The 20830-nt window shown below is 44.9% G+C and overlaps 1 protein-coding gene and 2 long non-coding RNA genes across 3 annotated transcripts in view; 2 read left to right on the forward strand and 1 right to left on the reverse strand.

Moving 5' to 3' along the window:
• Nucleotides 1–4837, forward strand: part of LOC309840210 (uncharacterized protein) — a 57954-nt gene extending 53117 nt beyond the window's left edge. Inside the window, exon 2 of the transcript XR_014298564.1 lies at nucleotides 4750–4837. The gene's annotated coding sequence lies outside the window, so the exon portion shown is untranslated. The remainder of the gene's footprint in view (nucleotides 1–4749) is intronic.
• Nucleotides 1834–10643, reverse strand: LOC309840263. Its single transcript, XR_014298569.1, has 5 exons — nucleotides 10559–10643; nucleotides 7686–7853; nucleotides 6653–6746; nucleotides 4637–4855; nucleotides 1834–2827 (listed from the first exon to the last, which is right to left on the reverse strand). It is a non-coding gene; the product is annotated as an uncharacterized lncRNA (long non-coding RNA).
• A 26-nt stretch (nucleotides 10644–10669) lies between these two features.
• On the forward strand, nucleotides 10670–19392 carry LOC309840255. Its single transcript, XR_014298568.1, has 5 exons — nucleotides 10670–10759; nucleotides 14951–15157; nucleotides 15919–15975; nucleotides 17097–17251; nucleotides 19054–19392. It is a non-coding gene; the product is annotated as an uncharacterized lncRNA (long non-coding RNA).
• Nucleotides 19393–20830: the final 1438 nt, after the last annotated feature.

Consider the following 20830-nt stretch of genomic DNA (forward strand, 5'->3'; position numbering starts at 1 on the left):
CGACCTTCATCTGGATGCTTGGAATTTCATTTAGTTGTCAGTTTCTTCCTCTACTACTACTACTACAACTACTTTCTTCTTCTCCTTCTTCTTTTAAGATTATTTATTTATTTGGGATAAAGAGAGAGAGCTCAAATACGGGGAGGGGCAGAAGGAGAGGGGGCAGTAGATACCCAGTGGAACGTGGAGAGGGGGCACTGGGGAAGATGGGGAGGGGTCTCAATTCCAGGATCCCGAGATCATGATCCGAGCCGAAGTTAGACTCTCAACCTACAACCTACTGAGCCACCCAAGGTGCCCCTAGTTGTGTTTCCTCTGACCCTGAAACAGCTATGTCACTGGTGATGATGGTGGATGGTTTCTCATTTCTTAAACATGCTTTTGCCCTAGTGGGCAGACCAATTGCAGTTTAACTACTTAGAGAAGAGACTGGTAATACAATACAGTCGGAATTGGTGTAGTGTTCCAGGAGATAAGGATTAACAAAGAGCATTCTGACTCTTCAGGATGATTTTTCCATGTGAGTTAATGCTATTGAACAGAATAAAAAGTTTTCCTAAACCCAGTTGTGACTTGATACATGTTCCTTGGGTGTTTGAAAAAAGTGTCACAGGACAGAAAAATTAAATAAAAAGTTAAAACTAGGTTCCTGGGACATTTGTGAGCTGCTAGTGTTTTGCTACCAGGAACCAAAAATAATCTGTGGTCAGCTAATCTTTTGGCCACAACTAATTCAAGGGATGCTTTGAGATACAGGTTCCACCTCACAGAGCCAATAAGATTTATAGGTAAGTCTTCCCTGAAGATCAATATATTTACAATCAAAACCAGGCAATCTGTAAGAGTTATATTTGACCCCAACATTGTCATCATAACAGTAACATGGTATTTGATCTATATTCTATTCAAATCATAGAGTTGACAGGACCTTGACAACATGGAGGTCAGTCCCTTCTCCCATTTTGCAGACAGCAAAACTGAGACTCTAAGAGCTTAAGAGCTTTATCCAAACTGAAACTGTTGGCAGAGCTGAGATAGGGGCCCAGAACCCCTGGCTAGCCCTCCCACCTCATCTCATGCCACTCTCCTTCTCCCTCATGACACCGGACACCCAGGAAATGGTTGTCTTCATTCAGTTCTCCTAACAGGGCAGGCTTACCCCCATGTTGGGCCTTGGTATACATGCTCTTTCCTTTCCTTTTCTCCCCATATATTCCGGTGGCTTCCTCTGCCAAGGGTCACTTGATTAAGATCGTTTTAGAGAGGTCTTCCCTAAAAACTCATGAGTCACTATCACATCACCTTGCATAAGTTCCTTCCCAGCACTCGAATCTCTGAAATTATCTTCTTTATCAATTATTTCTTTTTCCACTCTTGTTTGCCTGCCATTCACAGGTAACCTCCAGGAGAGCTGAGGCCTTACCTCTCCGGTTTCTTGCTGTATTTCCTGCTTCTGGGATGGGTCTGGGAGAGTGGAGATGCTCAATCAACATTGCTGAGAGCAAAAAGAACGGAAAAAACATTTTAAGAGCCTTTCTGTTTACCTGGATCGTTTGATTACACCATACTGCCACTTTTAATTCATGTAGCATAATCGTTAATGCCTGCTATTTATTGAGTTATGTTGGGCCTTTTTCAAGTCTTATCTAATTTAAGCTTCACAACAACCCTAGGTGGTAGGTATAATTACCCTTGTTTTCCTGATCAAAGGCTGAAGCTCAGAGAATTTAAGTGGCTCAGGCAAGTTGCAAAGCCCCGTTTCAACCCCCGATTTGAAAGTGATCATACGTTAAGACTTGCAACATGCTTTATTTATTCTGTTTGTTCCCAGGGGGTCGATATTAGGGTCATATCAGTAAATATGATGACAGAACAGTTACCCGATTATGAGGGTTCAGAACAGGTTTTAATTCCACATTAATAATGAAATAGTCGGTTGAAAGTACAAAGATGCTTATAATTACATTGATCTTTGAATGTTCAAGTAAGCTTTGGCATCCTCATTTGTTCAGGTTTTGATTGGTTTGTTGTGTCTCCTCGGGCTCAGGAGAGGGAAGGAGAAAAAGCATAGTCATTGGTGAGGAGAGAGAGCTTTTGCCTGGGGCCTCATAGGCCAGGAGGAGCTGATGCAAAGTTTTGGGTTCAGCCTGGCTATTACCCTGGAGGCCTCTACCTGTAGGAAATGGGGTTGAGGCTTATTCAGGCCATGAAGGAGGACCTCCTGCCCCAGTCCTGTTTTCTGTTCTGAGTGCTAATTAGTGAGCCCTCAGTTCCCCTACCTGTCATGTGGAGAGTTGTGGAAATATTGGCTGACAAACAGGTGGGGAGATGATTGAACATTACTTTGGGCTGGCAGAACTTGTTTGGACTCTTCCCAAGACCAGTATAGCCGTCTTCCTTGATTCTTACATCCTGGCCATTACTGAGAAGGGAGGTGTGCAGGGAATGGTCAAACAGTTGTTCACTTCAGCTCAAGGATGCTTCCAGTCCACTCAGAGGGCGTGGGTGGAGAAGGTTCAGGAATGATGTCACTGGTGCAGTCTGCTGCCCTTAATCCTGGCCATGGTCATGGGCCGTAGGTATAGACATCAGGCCCATGTGTGACCCATGGTGGGCAGGCACCATCCTCCACAGGCCACAGAAGCCACAGAAGCACAGTGAGCTGTTCCCAGAATTGGCGGAGTCAGAGGAAGACTCAGCTGTGGGCATGTTGTCAGCCATGTCAGAGCAGTGAAGTCTGGGTGCGGCGGTACCCAGGTGAGGGTGTACCACACAAGGATAGGCCATGGGCCCTGAGGGGCTCACAAAGGCTCATGAGGCCAGATGCCTGAAAGGAAGGAAGAGGGTCCACATGAGCCTCCCGGAGAGCTTGAACAGGAGAGCAGATCTTTGCCATACTTTCAGGGCTTAATTCCTGTCCTAAATTGGTTGTAGCTAATCTCTCAACGTGCTGCTTAGAGAGAAATGCAAACAGCTGACTTGAAGGTGAAGCCCTTGGTGGAAAAGCAGAGATCATGTATCATTAGTGTTTCCCTTTATCAAGGGCTAGAGTCACAACTGAGGCAACTAACTGGAAGGGATCAAAGGAAGGATGGTCTGAAACAGACTGGAACGGTTTATGTTTATGCTAACTTATCAGAATAACAGTCTGGGGGTCCATCACTCATCTGATACTCCCTTTCACTGTTCTGAAGATGGTTGGCTCTGACACTACGTTATAAGAGAAAAGCTCTTTAGGAGAAGAGGAGAGAACTAGACAGATGTTCACATCAAAACTAAGTTCCAGTCCAGTGGGGCAGGCAACTGAGGCACCAGTCTGGGATCAGTGATCCAAACTAGATCCAAAAGCCAGGGTATCTTTCAGAAGGACCAAGGAAGGGGTTCAATGTTAAAGGTCATGGCAAGGCAAAGGCCAAGGATTCAGAAGTTTAGTCAGAATAACACAAATGACCAGTCTTGTATTTTAACAAAGAGGTGAACTCAAGGTGGGCAAGGAACTGGGTCTATAGTTTAGTTGGGGTTTACTCTATCCCCACAGCAGAGGTTGGTCCTGGTTGACTTAATCCAGTAATTGGTCCCTAGGCACGTAACCCAGTCTGAGACAATAAGAAATAAGATGGTTGCTAAGGCTTCTGTGAAAAAAATCTTTTCCTTTCCTATTTAATACGACTTTTTGTCCCTAAGCAATAGTGTAAATATGTGGTCTCTAGTTGCTGTATCCATGGGGTGGAGGGTATGGGGCCAGGAGGGCTATGGGCATGTCAACTGGAGCCTGAGGATGGCCCCTATGTTGTAGCAAAGCAGAGATGAGGACTTCAGTGGCATTGTCTGAACTGCTGGATCAAACCTGACCTGAAACATCAGTTCTCACTGGATTTCAGATGCATGAGTGAATCCACTGATTATTATTTGAGCCAAATAGAATGGAGTTTTCTGTTTTTATTTTTCAACATAGTCTAAACTGATGTATTAACGAAGGGTGAAAGAAGCAAAACCAATAGAAGGGGTTATGATAGGCTACAAAGTCCTCTCATTTCAGGAATCAAGTCTTTTAGAAAATAAATCCTCCTGGTTTCTCTTGGGATGGTGATTTGGAATATGAGACCAGTCCCCCCTGGGTGGGGGCTTCCCTTTGGAAGCAGCGGCCCTTACCCAAAACTGAACACAGCAGTGCGAGGCCAGTAAGGGTGTTCAGAAGGTGAATAGTGAGAATGTCATCACTTTGTGTTTGATTTGCTTTTTGGGCTTTCCTAAAATGGCGGGAGGTAGGTCAGATTGCTGGTGCTCTGCTAAACATTTTGCTGAATTCATTTGTGAGGTTGGAGAAACCAAATTGGCCCTTTCAGATTGTTCTCTAACTTCCGAGAAAGCAAGACAGCCCCAAATACCACAAGCTGGCTGAGTGTGGGTGGTGCCGGGAGAAGGCGCAGAAGTGTTCCTGGCTGAAGCCCTCCCTGCCACCCCAAGTGATCCTTCCAGTGAGAATGTGTTCCTGAGACCAGATCCCACCCCGCAGCCTCAGCCTCCCAGGGCCACAGGAACCAGATCCCCGTCCTGAGGCCCTATTCCGAAGCATTCTTTGGTTGGGGCTCAAGAGGCACCCTCCGCCCCCCACCCCACTGTTGCAATAAGTCACCTGCGAAAGCAAGTAGCAGGAATAGGTAGTTCCCGTCAATGGCCTGACGCCAGAGAGCCAGGAACGCCCCTCAGTCCCGCCACTGCTCTCCCACTGACTTATATTCTCGCCAGTGTCCAGACGCCGAGTGACATGCGGCGCACGCGCCCTGAAGGATACCAGTCACCGCTCCGAATGAAGAAACGCAGCTGACCGGGTCCCGAGAGCGAGTCTGGGCTTCTGCAGAGGAGAGAGAGCAGGAACGCGCTGATTCAAAGGGCTGCGAAGGATCCGGAAGCGGCTGCCCCGAGCTGGGGCCCTGGATCTCTTCATACAGTGGCCCTAATTTAGTGTTCTTCCGAGAGTGTGGGAGGGAGAAGCTAGTCCTGCAGAAACAGGTCTCTGCATTTCATTGCTCTCCTACTTCCTAAGAGAATTCTGAAAAATCTAGCACCCGGGGTGCTCGGGTGGCTCAAAGCCTCTGACTTTGGCTCAGGTCATGGCCTCAGGGTCCTGGGATCGAGCCCTGCATTGGGCTCTCTGCTCATTAGGGAGCTTGCTTCACCCTCTGCCTGCCTGCTTCTCTGCCTACTGGTGATCTCTCTCTGTCAAATAAATAATTAAAGTACTTAAAAAAAAAATCTAGCACCCATTTATACGTTTTTATGTTAACATCTATGATGTTCATCCTTGATTTAAAGGCTTTTTAAAAATGAATAGTAGAAAATATAAAACATTTGATCACGTGAATTCAGGTGAGGATCCATCGCCATGGGCATAAATATTTTATAATATTGATGAGGGAGCAGAAGGCAAGTTGAGGGCAAAGTACAGGCTGACATTCACCATGCCCCCCCAACCCCCAACTCCTGGGTGGGGTGTGTATGACTTTCCTCAGGCACTCCGGGCTTCCCTAAAACGGAGGGAAGGAAAAACAAATGGTTAACTAATAGAGATCACAGTCCTGCAAGACTGGAGTCCACCAATTTACCAAGGTCTTGGTGATTTACAAGGAAAAAGCATTCTCACCAATAACCTAACTTCTGGAGACCCATAACTCAATTTTCTGGAGCCCTAACATCACCCTCCCTTCTATGAGTGGGGTGGGAAAACAGAGGCATAAAGAAATGTAAACAAAGTTAAGTTTCTTTATGACCTGCAGCCTATTGACAAGGACTTGTGGTAGGGAGAGCATAACACTCCTTCAGAAAGCTCCCAGCTGTTGTAATATTAATGCCTTACTAGAAGAAAAACAACCATAACTTGGTAATGGCCAGGCTTCCAGGATTCTGTAAATCTTCTTTAGCATATGAAAGTCCTTTTGGACACCTCCCTTTTTCCTTTCCTTCCCCAGCTCCCAAGTATATAATCAGCCACCCTTCACCACCCCAGAGCAGCAGCTCTTTCTGCCCATGGGTCCTGTCCCTGTGCTTTAATAAAATCTTTTTGCCCCAAAGATGTCTCAAGAATTCTTTCTTGGCCGTGGGCTCCAGACCTCACCAGCATTCCAAAATTACATCAGTAAGACTTGCTGAAGCAAATTTTAACCACTTATTAAATAAAGAGAATCAAGTCTGAAAAAAAAAAAAAAAGGAAGGAAGAAAGAAAAATGTTTATCCATGAGTTTTCTTTCATATATCTCAAAACATTTGGTGGTCTCAGAAAACATTCCAGTTACAGGCTAAAGAATCTCCATCACAAATCGGTATCATTTCAGTTATTCTGAATTCGGAGCATGCCCCAAACATTGCATTCAGACACAGCTGCAAGTGCGACAAAGCTCTGGGTAAGATAGCACCCTAAGTGTTTCATGATTTAACATTCAAGGAGCAAGCAATCGGAATGCTTGGAACTTCGTTCAGACCCTCATGGTAAGATCTGGGGGGAGTGAGAGCCCAGCCTCTCTCTGATGAAGGGGAAGAACCCACAGTAGTGGGAAGGAAGTCTTGTTCTCAGGTGGATCAGCTTGATAAAAGAAATTGATTCCTTTGAAATGATCTGTATCCCTTGGAAAGTCTTCATGTGCCCCTCAGGTACCTGCATCCCGGCATCAAGGAGAGGTCATGACGACAGGGTTCTGGGGAAATGCAGCCAGATTTCCTTACTGCCTTCTTCAAGGCTCTGTGAGGGCCTGCAGTAAAGAAACACATCCTTGTTACATTTAAGAGTTTTCCAAAAGTACTTATTTTTTATTTAACACTTGTTAGAATTATCATAAAATCTTTTTGGAATAGTGTTCTTAATGGTATTTTACAGATAATTGACTTGCTCTAGGCTGGGGGCATCTGCAAACTCTGTAAAGGGTCAGATAATAAATATTTTAATCTTCGAAAGCCACTTGGTCTCTGTTATGGTTGCTCACCTCCGCTGTTGTAAGGCGAAAACACCATAGATAACTCATCAATGAATTAGCTGAAGGTTCTAAAACAACAACAACAACAAAAACCCACTTTATTTACAGAATCAGGTAGTGGGCTGGATTTGGCCTGCAGACCATATGTACTTTGACAAGCCCCACACTAGGCCATATATCTAAGGTGATTTGAAGCCAGGTCTGATAACCTCATAATGCTGACCCTGTCCTGGTATCACTCTGAGGAGGTGTCATGGAGAACACCATCAAGAGAGGCTACAGGACAGGAGACAAACCTCATCCCCTTGGGCATTTTGTGAAGGACTGACCTCTTCCTGCTTAGCTGGTTCTGAGGCCAACTGGGTCTCTCTCTCAGCATTTGAGTGCACCTGCCATCACCTCTACTCATCTTTAATAAGGCATCAGTGGACCTTTTGGCCCAAAGATAAAGTATCTCCCACAGGCCCCAGGTGTCAAGTTCAAAGCAAAGTACAAAAAGAGATCTTTCAGGACAAACCAACACCCCGTACAGCTCTGGGATCAATCAGGCCCACCTGGAGTTCTTTCTCTTTTCATTTAATAAACTGGTCCTTCGGTCAAGGGCATCTGAATATGCTAGATATTGGATTGGCTATTTCAATTGTAGTTCTTCAAAGCTTCCAGAATGCTGAAAAGTATTCATAAACCTCTGCTTGCTGTCAAGGTACAGGCATTTACCTGGGAGGGAATGGCCATATGTGACGTGCACTGATTTGAAGCCATTTTCCATTGTGGAACAGTCCTTGGGAAGACCTTAAGAGGGTTCATTTTCATTTTTGGATAGAATCAAATGATGGCCATTATTTCTTCGGTGGAGATTGCTCCCTGGAAGTCATCTGGGGGCAGCTGCAAACTGCAAAAGCGTGTCCAACAAGCTGTAATCTCGGGGCCCTTTGCAGAGGCCTCTATTATATTGTTAACCTCCCTAAACAGAATTGTTTTCCTTGTTCTAAGAATGGTAGGCAGGGGTCACATTGCAAAAGCCTAGAGACGGCATGCTAAGGATGTCAGATTGGATACTGAAGGGAACTGCTAAGAAGGGGAGTGTCTTGCCCCAGCATACATTTAAACATACACTGGGCAACAGGATGAGTGTGAGGAAGGCAGGAGGGTTTTAGAATAATCCACGAGAGAGATGAGAGACTATGAACGGGGGAGGGGGGTGGGGGGGGAATGGGGAGGGATGGAAAGGAGAGGCATCAGGGATAACTCATATTGCTATTTAAATTGTAGTCTGAAAGTCAGCGGAGTGGATTTGTGAGCAAAATGCTAAGATTGCGGCTCATGCTGAAATGCAGGATTAAGCTAAGCAGCAAAGGCTCAGAGAGAGGAGGATGGAGACTATAGTTAGCAGGCTTTAGTCCCCACTCACTATTTGCACCTGAGTTTTGCTCAATATTATTATGAAAGGTGCAAACAAATGAAGCTTCCAACCTCCTTCTCTATTTCCAAGTATATCAGCACCCTGAGCCCTTCCTGTATAGAAATTCTACACATTCAGGGCAATACCTATCAAAATATCATCAACATTTTTCACAGAGCGGCAACAGATAATCCCAAAATTTTTATGAAACCAGGAAACACCCTAAATAGCCAGAAGAGAGTTGAAAAAGAAAACTACAGCTGGTGGCATCACAATGCTGGGCTTCAGATTATATTACAAAGCTGTAATCATCAAGACAGCATGGTACTGGCACAAAAACAGACACATAGATCAATGGAAAGAATAGAGAACCCAGAAATGGATCCTCAACTCTATGGTCCACTAATCTTTGACAAAGCGGGAAAGAATGTCCAATGGAAAAAAGACAGTCTCTTCAACAAATGGTGTTGGGAAAATTGGACAACCACATGTAGGAGAATGAAACTGGACCATTTTCTTATATCATACACAAAAATAAACTCAAAATGGATGAAAGATCTAAATGTGAGACAGGAATCCATCAAAATCCTATAGGAGAACTAAGGCATCCTCTTTGACCTCCGCCACAGAGACTTCTTGCTAGGCACATCTCCAAAGGCAAGGGAAACAAAAGCAAAAATAAACTATTGGGACTTCATCAAGATAAAAAACAAACAAACTTTTGCACAGCAAAGGAAATAGTCAACAAAACTAAAAGGCAACCTAGAGAATGGGAGAAGATAGTGGTAAATGTCTTAGCAGATAAAGGGCTAGTATCCAAGATCTGTAAAGAACTTATCAAATTCAACACCCAAAGAACAAATAATCCAATCAAGAAATGGGCAGAGGACAAGAACGACATTTCTGCAAAGAAGACATCCAGATGGCCAACAGACACATGACAAAGTGCTCAACATCAGGGAAATACAAATCAAAACCACAATGAGATACTATCTTACAATAGTCAGAATGGCTAAAGTTAACAAGTCAGGAAATAACAAATGTTGGGGAGGAATATATGATTGGTGGGAATACTAGCTAGTACAGTCACTGTGGAAAACAGTATGGAGTTTCCTCAAAAAGTTAAAAATAGAGCTACCCTTCACCCCAGCAATTGCATTACTGGGTATTTATCCACAGATACAAATGTAGAGATCCAAAGGGGCACTTGCACCCCAATGTCCACAATAGCCAAACTATGGAAGGAGCCCAGATGTCCGTTGACAGATGAATGGATAAAGAAGATAAAGAACACACACACACACACACACACACACACACACACACACTGGAATATTACTCAGCCATCAAAAAATGAAATCATTTGCAATGACATGGATGGAACAGAGGGTGTTATGCTGAGTAAAATAAGTCAATTAGAGAAAGACAATTATCACACAATCTTCACTAATAGGTGGAATTTAAGAAACAAAACAGAAGATCATAGGGGAAGGGAAGAAAAATAAGACAACATCAAAGAGGGAGACAAAGCACAAGAGACTCTTATCCATAGGAAACAAACCAAGGATTGCTGGAGGGGAGGTGGTTGGGGATGGGGTAACTGAGTGATGGACATTAAGGAGGCATTTGATGTGATGAGCACTGGGTATTATGTGCAACTGATAAATCACTGAACTCTACCTCTAAAACCAATAATACACTATATGTTAATTAACTGAACTTAAATAAACTAAAAAAAACAAAAACAAAGAAATTCAAGAGCCACCCTTACCACTAAGCATTTATAAAATACATGGGTTTTGCAGCAAGCGCAGTAGTCTTCAAAACGAAGATCAGTGACTCTGGCTTCTTGCTTAAATATAAATGAAATCATCCTGCTTTGTAATCATTAGCACAAACACAGACTAATATTTAGATGGCTCCCCTCTGGACAAAAAGAACAAACAAATATCCTTCGCAACAAAGTATTAACTACAAAAGAACAACGCTAGAGAGAAGCCCTCCTAGGTTAGTTGTGGCTGTTTCCAAAATAGCAGCTGAGGCAGCCACCTTAAATATGGAGATCACTGTGGAAGGCAAACGTCCGTTCTGCCCTCTCAAAGCCTGCCAGGACTTAGAGACTGCATCACAGATCAGTGCCACCCACAATCAAGGGGCCAAGAACTTTGGGTAATTGGTGAAACTTTACCAATTGTCTCCAGGGCGTATCAGATGCGGGCAGAGAGCAGCAGGTGCTACTCAAGGCTTTCTTCGTACCCTCTCTCCTTTCGCTCAGGCCAGTTCATTAGCTGCCAACAGGCTGCAGCCTCCTCTCCCCGCTGTGGCTACCTGACACCGCTTTGGGCTTTGTTCCTGCACCACTGGAACTCCGTGGCAAAATCAGATCCAAGTGAGTCTTATCACGGGTACTGCAGGGCAGCCTGTTCTCAGGTTTTAGATGCTTGGTGGCATTTGGCTTTTCTTTCTGCAGTTGCTATCCTGGCTATCTCCCTGACCTGCCCTCTTGGCTGTAACTTCTAACCTATCCATTGAAAGCTTACCACAAATTAGACTCTCTGTGGCTCTAAAGTGCGCGGGGCCATGGGCCCCATCCTTGGGGACAAGATAGGTTTGCTGGGGAGAGAGGAATGTACACATAGAACACTCTCTGAACAGCATGCAATTTCACATTTTCTAGTCTCCTAGAGAGGCCTTCTCCACGTGTCTGTTGGATATCAGTGCCAAATCAGAGGTACAATGTGAGAAAATAAAATATTTCTTCTTGGGGGTCATAAAGAGTCATCTGTCACATTTATGGGGAAAGTGTAGACAAAGGTGGGTCATATGTACCTGGCTGGGTGTTTAGGGAATAGAAAATGTTCATACACAGGGACGATATATCTTCTACTAAGGTCATTAGATTTGTTTTTGTGCCATATAAATGTTAGCTCTGTCTGTATGGGGTTTTTCTGTTTGTTTTTATTTTTTTATTTTTTTTTTCAAGGATTTAAAGACTTAAATTTTTTTTTTTTATTATTTAAAGCTAGTCCCTAGGATCATAATAGGCATCTCTAGGAATCTACGTAAATGCAGGACAGGAATGGAACAAATGTCTTATTTCAGTGTAAACCTGAACAATCCAGTCCCAATGAATCCTATTCCTTTTTAGTTTCTCATCCCCTCTCTGCAAGGTAACATGGGAATGATACCAACAGAAAAGAGGACCAGAACTCTCAAGGGAGCTTCCGGTTCTTTTGTTTTTCTTCATTCACTGATGTCTCTACCTTGAAGAAACTGTATTTAAGACCCTGGTGAGACTTGGCTACAAAGCATTCTGTTCAGACTTTTGTTCTGGAAGGAAGAAAAAAAAAGCAGTTCCAAAGAGTTGATCTTACTTTTTCGCTTCTGAGCTCTGTCTGTCGAAAGAACATTCTGCTAATTAGTCAGACAGCCGGTGAGTTGGGGCTGCTTGGTTTTTTAAGGGAATAGGCACCAAGTGGAAGTATCTCTGACAGTTGGGATTTCTGCTTTCAGTTTGCTAACACTGAGTTCCTCTCTGTTGTGATCAAAAAAGTCCAGCCCTTCTGTGGTTCCAAGCAGCACTGAATATTTGAACACAGGCCTGTGTGTGGGGTGGAAGAGGAAACTCGCTAGGAGATCAGGTCTGGGGTAAACAGCATGACTGAGTAGTGGGAGAATGGACTGTATCCCTATAGACACCACAAAATGGATCAGTATTTCTTGGCTCATTTACCCCAGGCCTTTGGCCTGGGTTGGTTCATTGACCTTGGCAGTCTTTAACTTTTTCTTCTGTTCTGTGTCTTGTTTTATACCAAGAACTGTAACATAGACGTTAAAATCAAACAGACATGAGTTCCAGTCCTGAGTCTCCCTGCTTACATTGGACAAGATTCCTAAGCTTTTAAGTCTCTGATTTTCATCTGTAAAAGGGGGATAATAATAGCATTTCAGGTTACTGTGAGGGTCGACCACAGTAAAGTACAAAGTACGCAGCCCGTTGCTTAATCCGTAACAGATGCTCAGGAGTTGATTTCCTTTCTTGTCCTGACTTTTCCACTTACTAGCTGTGAGACTTTTAGCAAATCATCAAAATGTGCCTGGCCTCAGTTTTCCTTATCTTTAAATTGGGTAGAAGGAGGACACGATGATAATGCCTGCTCACTGGGATGTCCTGAGCTGTGTCTGGACAGATGTGTTTGCAGCTATGGGTGATGGCCACTGCTGTGAGACCTGCCTGGGGGCTCAGTGGTCGACTTCACAGCCATTGCCTTTGGGGGAAGGAAGGGTGTCAGGCTTTTGTCTGAGAAGTCAGGGGGTATGTCTTCTCAGACATGAGATGTAGGAGGTGGAGGTGGGAAAACCCTGTGGGCCTACTCCTTGCAGGTGGACATCCTGAATGCAAATAGTGATTTTCTTCTTCCTTTGGAAAATATGATGGCTAATTATTATGTATCAACTTAACGGGGCTATATAGGGTGCCCAGACATCCGGCCAAACATTATTCTAGCTGCATCTGTGAGGGTGTTTCTAGATGAGATTAACATTTGAATCGGTAGACTGAGTAAAGCAGATTGCCTTATCCAATGTGGTGGGCCCGTCAAATATGTCAAAGGCCCAAAAAGCGGCAACAGGATAACCATCCCAGGAGTAAGCAGAAACCACTCCTGCCTGATTGCCTTCACATGGGACTTTGGTCTTTTCCTGCTTTTGGACTTGAACTGAAACATTGGCTATTCCTCTGTCTTGACCGTACACAGTTTCAGACTGAAACTTCCCCCATCAGTTCTCCTGAGTCTCCAGCTTACCGATCTTGGGACTTGTCAGTTTCCGTAACTGCATGAACCAGTTCCTTATAGTAAGTCTCTTGTAGATGTATTCTATTTCTTTGACTAATACAGAAGATCTCTCATGTGTCACTCTTTCCTCTCTCACTTCTTCTGTCTTAATCCAAACTCTTCTCATCCCAGATATGAACAGCAGCTGAATGAATCTTTGCTTTCAGCCCCCAGATTAGTCTTTCTAAAATTCCAATTACTTTTTGTCTTTTTTCTACTCAAAAACCCAAAGGCCCCATCACTGAGCAAGGATCCCTCAGTCTGATATTCAAGACCCTCTACTCTGGCCTCCTTTATTGCACTTCCCACCCTTCCCCCCTCCCCCACACACTGTCCACTTATCTGCTGGGATCTCAGCACTATTTTCCAAGGAAGTGCATGGTAGCATTTTTTTGCTGGTTTGTTTCTCCTTTCAAGATCACATTGGATTTCAATGAAAGAAATGATATTCAGGGGAAATGTTCTTTAAAACTTCTTTTCTGATGATCATTTGATAATCTTCTTGAAATCTAGTTTTAAAAATGGAAATAATTTAGGGTTTTTTTTTCTAGATAGAAAAGAATAGAGAATAAAAGGATAAAAATTTTTTTTAAGAAGAAGGCTAGAAAGAAAGATATAGAGAGGTATATCCCTCTGGCTTCACAAAAGGCCATTTTACATATTTTTAAAAAGGAATTGTCATGTATACACTTTGACACATCTTTATACATCGTATTAAAAATATCTTGTGAATGTCTCTCATATCAATAAATATAGATCTCAATAATAATTTTTAATGACCATTTAGGGGTAGAATAAAATGTATTTAATCAGTCCTGTCCTGATAAATACTTAGCTTATTTCAATGTTTCAGTTTTGCAAACAGCCCAATCATGTATCTCTAATTATTATTATTTTTTAAATGTGCCCGTTTTATTAGCCTCCCAGACCGCAGGTGAAAGGTGAGCTATTGTTATTCAAATGGTTGATATTATCTTTACATAAATCAAGGTAACGCCCAACAATATCTTAAGTCTTTAAATCAACCTGCCTTTTCCTATTCTAATTATTTTCTTGAAAGAAATTCTCAATGTGTGACATTATAATTTGTATAGTTGGGTCTGGAAAATTGTATTGCTTTTTTTAATTAAAAAAAGATTTTATTTATTTATCTGAGAGAGAGACAGAGAGAGAGAGAATGAGTGGAGGGAGGGGCAGAGGGAGAGGGAGAAGCAGGCTCCCCAGTAAGAAGGGATCCTATAGTGGGGTTCCATCCCAGGACCCCGGGATCATGACCTGAGCCGAAGGCAGGCGCTTAACCAACTGAGCCACCCACGTGCCCCTGGATTGATTTTAGAGACAAAATTTGCAGTTGTTCACTCTAAACAGAAGAAAATAGATAAGAAAAAGAGGATAAAATATTCCACAATTCCATCCCCCCAGTGATCAACTCTCCCAAGGTCTGGGCAGTACTGTGTCCTGGAGTTGACAGAATACTTCCTGCAGGGTTCTGATCATTTCCTTTTGTTTCCCTATTTATCAAGTGGTCAAAAGTTTATTTGGATTCACGTAGTGTAAAGCCCGTTGATGTCTTCACATTCTACACATTATTACTATTTTTCTTAGAGCTTATAATTAGATATTTCAGCAAAATCAAGGTTAATTCTAAGATGATACATTACAAATGTCAAGACTGAAAATCATGTCTCTACTGATGTGTCTTAACATCCATATATATAAATAATTTTTTTTTTTTTTTTTTTAAGCTTCAGGCTCCTGACCTGGAAAATGATACGATACCACAACGCTGCGTCACCTTCCTCCAGACACAGAGTTCATCATGCTGGGATCATGTGTTAGAAGTTCCCATCCACCCACATCATCGCTTTTTGAGGAAACAGGACTTCTGTCTGGATTATTCCATCTTTATATTGTCCTTCTTCATTGCCTTGCCATTACCTAGGACACATCGGGTGAGCACCCTGAGTTTGGGAAGGCCCCTCACTCTTTTTAGATTTCCCTCTGCATAGTGCAGTGTTGGCTTATAAGAGCTGCTTATGTAAACAAGTTTGGATCCAATTATCTATTAGAATAACAACAGTAGGACAGTGAGAGAAACAGAGACAGGTGACTTCAGGGGCCTTGGGCAGTTGTGCCTTCTTAGGGCCCTCTTCCACTTAAAAAAAAAACAAAGATTTAAAATCATATTGCATTGGGAGAAGGCAAATAGAATCCAGACTGGATTTATTATTACATAGTCATTATTTTTGTTCTAAAGATTTTATTTATTTGGCAGACAGAGATCACAAGTAGGCTGAGAGGCAGGCAGAGAGAGGAGGAAGCAGGCTCCCCACTGAGCAGAGAGCCCGATGCAGGGCTCTATCCCAGGACCCCGGGATCATGACCGGAGCCGAAGGCAGAGGCTTTAACCCACTGAGGCACCCGGCGCCCCTACATATTATTTTAGTCCTTTTTCTTCTTACTTTAAAAGAAATAAAACAGGTCCATAGGCAAGGAGTCTAGTGGAGAGAGTGCCCATCTGTGTGTTGAAAGCTAAGGACAAAGAAATGCACTTCTAGAGGGAAATTATTCTGGGATTAGCCAGGACTTTTGACTTCTGCAATGTTCTTTGGTAGCTTGCTGTCATACCCAGAGTGGTTTATGTGTACTAGTCTCATGGAAGCAACACACCAGCCCTCTGTGTTAATTACAATTATTATTTCTCATTTTACAGAAGTAACCAAGGCATACGGGGCTGAAATTAAAGCTCAAGTCATACAGTTACTAAATGGTGAGATTGGGATACCACTTATTGCATACTACTTCTTGGCCAGCTGCTGTGTGCCAGGCACTGTCCAGGCCCTGGGAAATAGCAGTGAGCACACCCTGGACAGTTTCATCCTCTGTCTGAATCCATAAGCCGCTCTGTATCTTGTGGATGGAAGGCAATGATGTCTCATTCCAAAGGGAGGGGAGGCTGGTCCCTGAAGGCAGATGGGTGAAGCCAGAGGCTTCCTGTGGGATGTGGAGTGAGCCTAGAGAACAGATGGAAGGAGGGGGAATGGTGCAGCAGAGGGAGCTCAGTGTCGGCTGCTCAGGAGGGGAGACCCTGTCTCTGAAGCAGGAAGTTCAGTCTGGCTCAGGCAGGAGACAAGAAGTCAGGGCCCAGACGCTCCAGGGCTGAGGGCCCAGGAGTTTTATTTATTCCGAGTTTGGGAGCATTCAGCAAAGGGTTGTCGGCAGAGATAATGAGAACGATTGCAGAGCCGGTGTAACAACTGAGGTAAGAAATGACGAAGACGGTGGAAGCGGAGAGAAGTAGACAGGTTGGAGCGAGGGTGAGGCAGTAGAATGTGCGGGGTTCGGAGTCCAGGTGGATGTTGCGGGGAAGGAGGCGGGTCAGGTATCATGCCCGGACTTCTGGGATGCACAGTGATCACTCTTCCTTCCATGTCTTTGCAAAGGGTGCTTGCTGCTTCTGACTGGACCCTTTCCCCCTTTTCACCCAAATAACCCTGCTTGCCATTCCGCACTCAGCTCTGGAGTCACCTCTCTCTGGGGAACTTCCACAGCTGTCGGGATCCAGCAGGAAAGAGGTGGCATTATTACTGAGTAACAGGGCAGAATTAGTAATGGGATTAGTTATAAAGATGTGAGCAGGTTTAAGGAAACCAAAATGTGGTTTTAGATTAAAAAAAAAAAAAAAAAAAGCTAGCAGTACTGCTACCATCCCAGAGATTAGAAAGGACAAGGGGAGAGAAGGTTACAAGATGCGAGAGGAAAGAGATAGACCCTCAGCCATCCGGCATCCTTCCTAAGGGATACAGCCATTCTGCAATGATCCTAGAGGAGGAATCTTGGAGAATTAGTACCCCAGCCTTACCCTCTTCCTTCCCACTTACCTTTTGCTAGGGTTCCCCACTGACCAGATCCAACCACAACAGCAGGTACTGGAGTCCATGACTCATTGCCTACCAGCCAGCCCCACCACACACGGCAAGCTTGAGAGAGGACCCGAGAGGCAATGGAAGAGACCCATGACATGTTCCCAGCCCCCAGCTGGAAAGGTATCTGCCCTGTCCTATCCATCTGTGTATCTTCCACACCTAGCACAGAGCCTGGCACCGAGGGAGGGCTCCATAAATGTTGAATACGCAAAGATCTCACTTAGTAAAGGTCTCAACTGCAAATCGCACAGAGAAAATAAATTTCTTAATCTATTATCAGCTGGTGCCGTGGGGTGGTTTGTGGCAAGAAAGAACAAGTTTCAGCATGAGAAGCTGGAAGTTAATGTCCCCTGAGGAACATGTACTTCCCAGTTTTATTTTTTTTGGGGGGGGATCAGGGTGTCATCAGTCAACGAAACACACAGCAGCTTGCCCTATAGGGAAGAACAATTCCTACCAGAAGTTCACAAGAGTCTGCCATTCCTTTCTCTTTTGCAGCAAAGCTAACGCGTAACAACCAAAAGTAATGACAACATGATTTCCTGCAAATTATATAGGAGGCATCAAACAGAAAAGTGTGTTGGAAAATTAAATTTAGCAGGTCAAGGCAGCAGCACAGAACTCCCAGCTGTTTGCAGCTCTGCTGTGTTGATGGACTGACACAGGGCAGCCATCAGACATGGACAGGGTGACCGAGTAGCAGACCCCAGCCCCATGTCCTGTCTGCTCTTGCCACTCCATTTTCACAGCCATCCCAGGTCACTTCCTCTTTCAACCTGTCGTACGCTGAGGAAATGGGGGAAATTGTTCCGGCAGCACTTTTTATCACATACTTATTCTCTACTCGGATGTTCAAAGCCTTTTGATGAGTATCTCACATTCTGCCCTTAGTGACACACCATAACCCCTTGTAATTGGTTCTCAATCCTGTACCTACAGCTCCTCTCACTGTCAATTGTTAAAGAGAACCTTCTGCCTTCATGTCTTCACTTCGTTGGGAATTCTCACTTCTTCTCCTACCTCATAGGCACTCAAGGAAGACTTCTGATTAATAATCCATTTAGCTATACCGTGTCTCCATAGTAACTCTACACCTGGCTCAAAGTTGATGGCAGTTGTGTGCAGTGCCTTGGCTTCTCCTCCACTCAGCCACTAATCCTGCAGATGGATGATTTTATTCCAGCCCCGCAAAGCCTAGAGAGCTCTGCCCTCCATCACAGGTCAGCAACGTTTTCCACTTGCTCCCTCGTTCCCCTCGGCCTCCAAACGCAGTGCAAACCGAGTTCCTCTGGGCACAGTGCGCATCAACAGAGACCGCTCTTCAACTTCAGAAATGTCCTTGGCACAAAGCGTACAAGCCTATCAGCCACCGGATGTCTCCCTCGTGTCCGTATTGCAGGGCCATGGAGGAGATCTTGGTGGCCCTACACAGGAGGCCCGCCACAGCGTGGATCTGTCTGTTCTGATCATCCTGTGTTAGGGAGGGAGTAAACAGTCCTCCATCGGTGCCCTGAAGCCAGAGCCAAAGACACAGGAATTTATGGATTAATTCCACGTTTCCTTCTCTGAGATCCTTGCTGTTGCACAGCTCTAGGTAAATGGTGCCCCCTGGGGCCGTCAGATGTGGTGGGCCTGGTGCGGAACATTGTCTTGAGCCCTGCAGGTCCAGTGGCTGTGTTGTTCGTGCGATGCATTCTTTGGTCTTCCCCACCCTGTTCTGTGTCCCAGGAAGCACACCTGTGTGGATTGCAATTCCTTTGCCTTCCAAATTCCTTTTCTTTTCTTTCTTTCTTTTTTTTTTTTTTTTTTTAAGATTTTATTTATTTGACAGCGAGAGCTCAAGCAGGGTGAGCAGTAGGCAGAGGGAGATGGAGAGTGGGCTCTCCACTGAGCAGGGTGCCTGACGCTGTTCTCGATTCCAGGACTCTGGGATCCTGACCTGAGCTGAAGGCAGAAGCTTAATTGACTGAACCACCCAGGCGCCCCGCCCCCACCCTCCAACTTCCTGTAGGATAATGGGGAGCACCGGCAGGAGACTGGAAGGGGGAATGGAGAAGACTGGCCAGCAAATTTGCTTCCCTGCCAGTTTGCCACTAAGACCCCGGGGGCCCCTGTCAGGCAGCCTGTCCATTCAACGCCCTTCTCTGAGTTACGGATGGCAAACACGGATGGCCCCGGTGTGACTGGCCCTAGGCTATTGTGCTCTCCTTGGTTCCCCTCATCTTTCTAAGAGGTTCCCTCATTAAACTCTTTTAATTTGACTCTGTTTGAGTGTGCCATCACTGCTTTCTTGCAGTAACGTGGACTAAGTCTCTGTTAATTCTCTGGGATTTCTCCTCAGGTTCGTTACAGAGAGGCTGCATCTCCTCCTGAAGACAGGGCTTACCTTATTGTGGAGGAGAGACAGACAACAAACAGATGGCAAATGTAATTTATGTAATTGTAGAAAGTGATAAGGGCTAAGCAACAACACAAATGTAAACAGGGTAATAGGAGGGTCACAGAGGGAGGAGGAGAGCTACTTATCGAGCTAGTGTGGCCTGGAAAGGCCTCTCTGAAGAGGTACCTCTGACCTCACTGCCAAAATAATGAGAACGAGGCAGTTGTCCCAATGTTGGGAGAAAGAATATTCCTGCCCGGAGCAGCAGATGGGAAGGGCCCCAGATGGGAAAGAGTTGGAACAGATTGGAACCCCGGGACCAGAGGAAGGTAGCAGGAGAGGGCCGAAGGGGGTTTGGATTTTATGCTAAGGGCTCTGAGAAGGCATGGGGGCAGGGGACTTGTGATGGTCACCATCCCAGTAGAAACCAGATGCAACAGTGAAAGGGTTTAATGGAAGAGAATGCAATGGAAGGACTGTTGGCAAAGGCATGAGCAGGGCCGAAAAGCAGCAAAAGATGGTATAGCAGACTATGGAGGGAAGCTCTTACCACCCCACTCCTGGAGGGCACAAGAAGAGCGAGCTGTTGCCAGCATCTGGGAAGAGAAGGAGCCATGCAAGTGGGGCCTTCAACTCGAGCTGTGTCGGATGACTTCCAGAGGCCTCTATAAGCGCTTGGGGGGCAGAGAGGGAGTGGGATTCTAGCAGGTCCTGAGCGGTCTGAGGGAAGGGTCCTCATGCACATGAACAACAGAGGTGGTGAGGACTCCCGAAGATGACAGAGCATACCTGACATGAAGCAGAGATGCTGCAAAGAAGGAATTTCATTTTCCAGGGACTGCCCTCAGCTCCGATATTTGTCAGCAATCCCTGACTGTTTTCATAAGCGTTAACACCTTCAGGGCTCAGCCAGGGGACCGGAGAATGGCTGACACAGCAGGGGGGACTGTGGTCAAAGGCAAGTGTTTGCCCCACAGAAAAATAAGTGTCACCAGACCTGAATTCAGGACAGCTGTCTGCTACCTGAGCCAAACCACCACTGTAGGGGTGATGCCTTCGGTTGGCTTCTCCCGCCGGCAAAACTTTCCAAAGTGCTCGTGTTGCCACGCGCCTGTGGCTGTGTGAGGCCAGCAAAGCCAGTCGAGTGCTCATTCGGGCTGGGGACTGTCCATCAGCAGGGCCGTGCAGGCTGGCAAACACCGATGGCTCCCAAACATTTCTTCCTAAATTTAGAGGGCAGGATTCTTATTAAGATGAAATTCTAGGGAAAGAAAACACTGTGGAGGTTTTTCAGGGAAAGTAAATATGTAGTCTGTCTT

Source organism: Mustela nivalis, assembly GCF_964662115.1.
Source record: "Mustela nivalis genome assembly, chromosome: 1".
Taxonomy (NCBI): Eukaryota; Metazoa; Chordata; class Mammalia; order Carnivora; family Mustelidae; genus Mustela; species Mustela nivalis.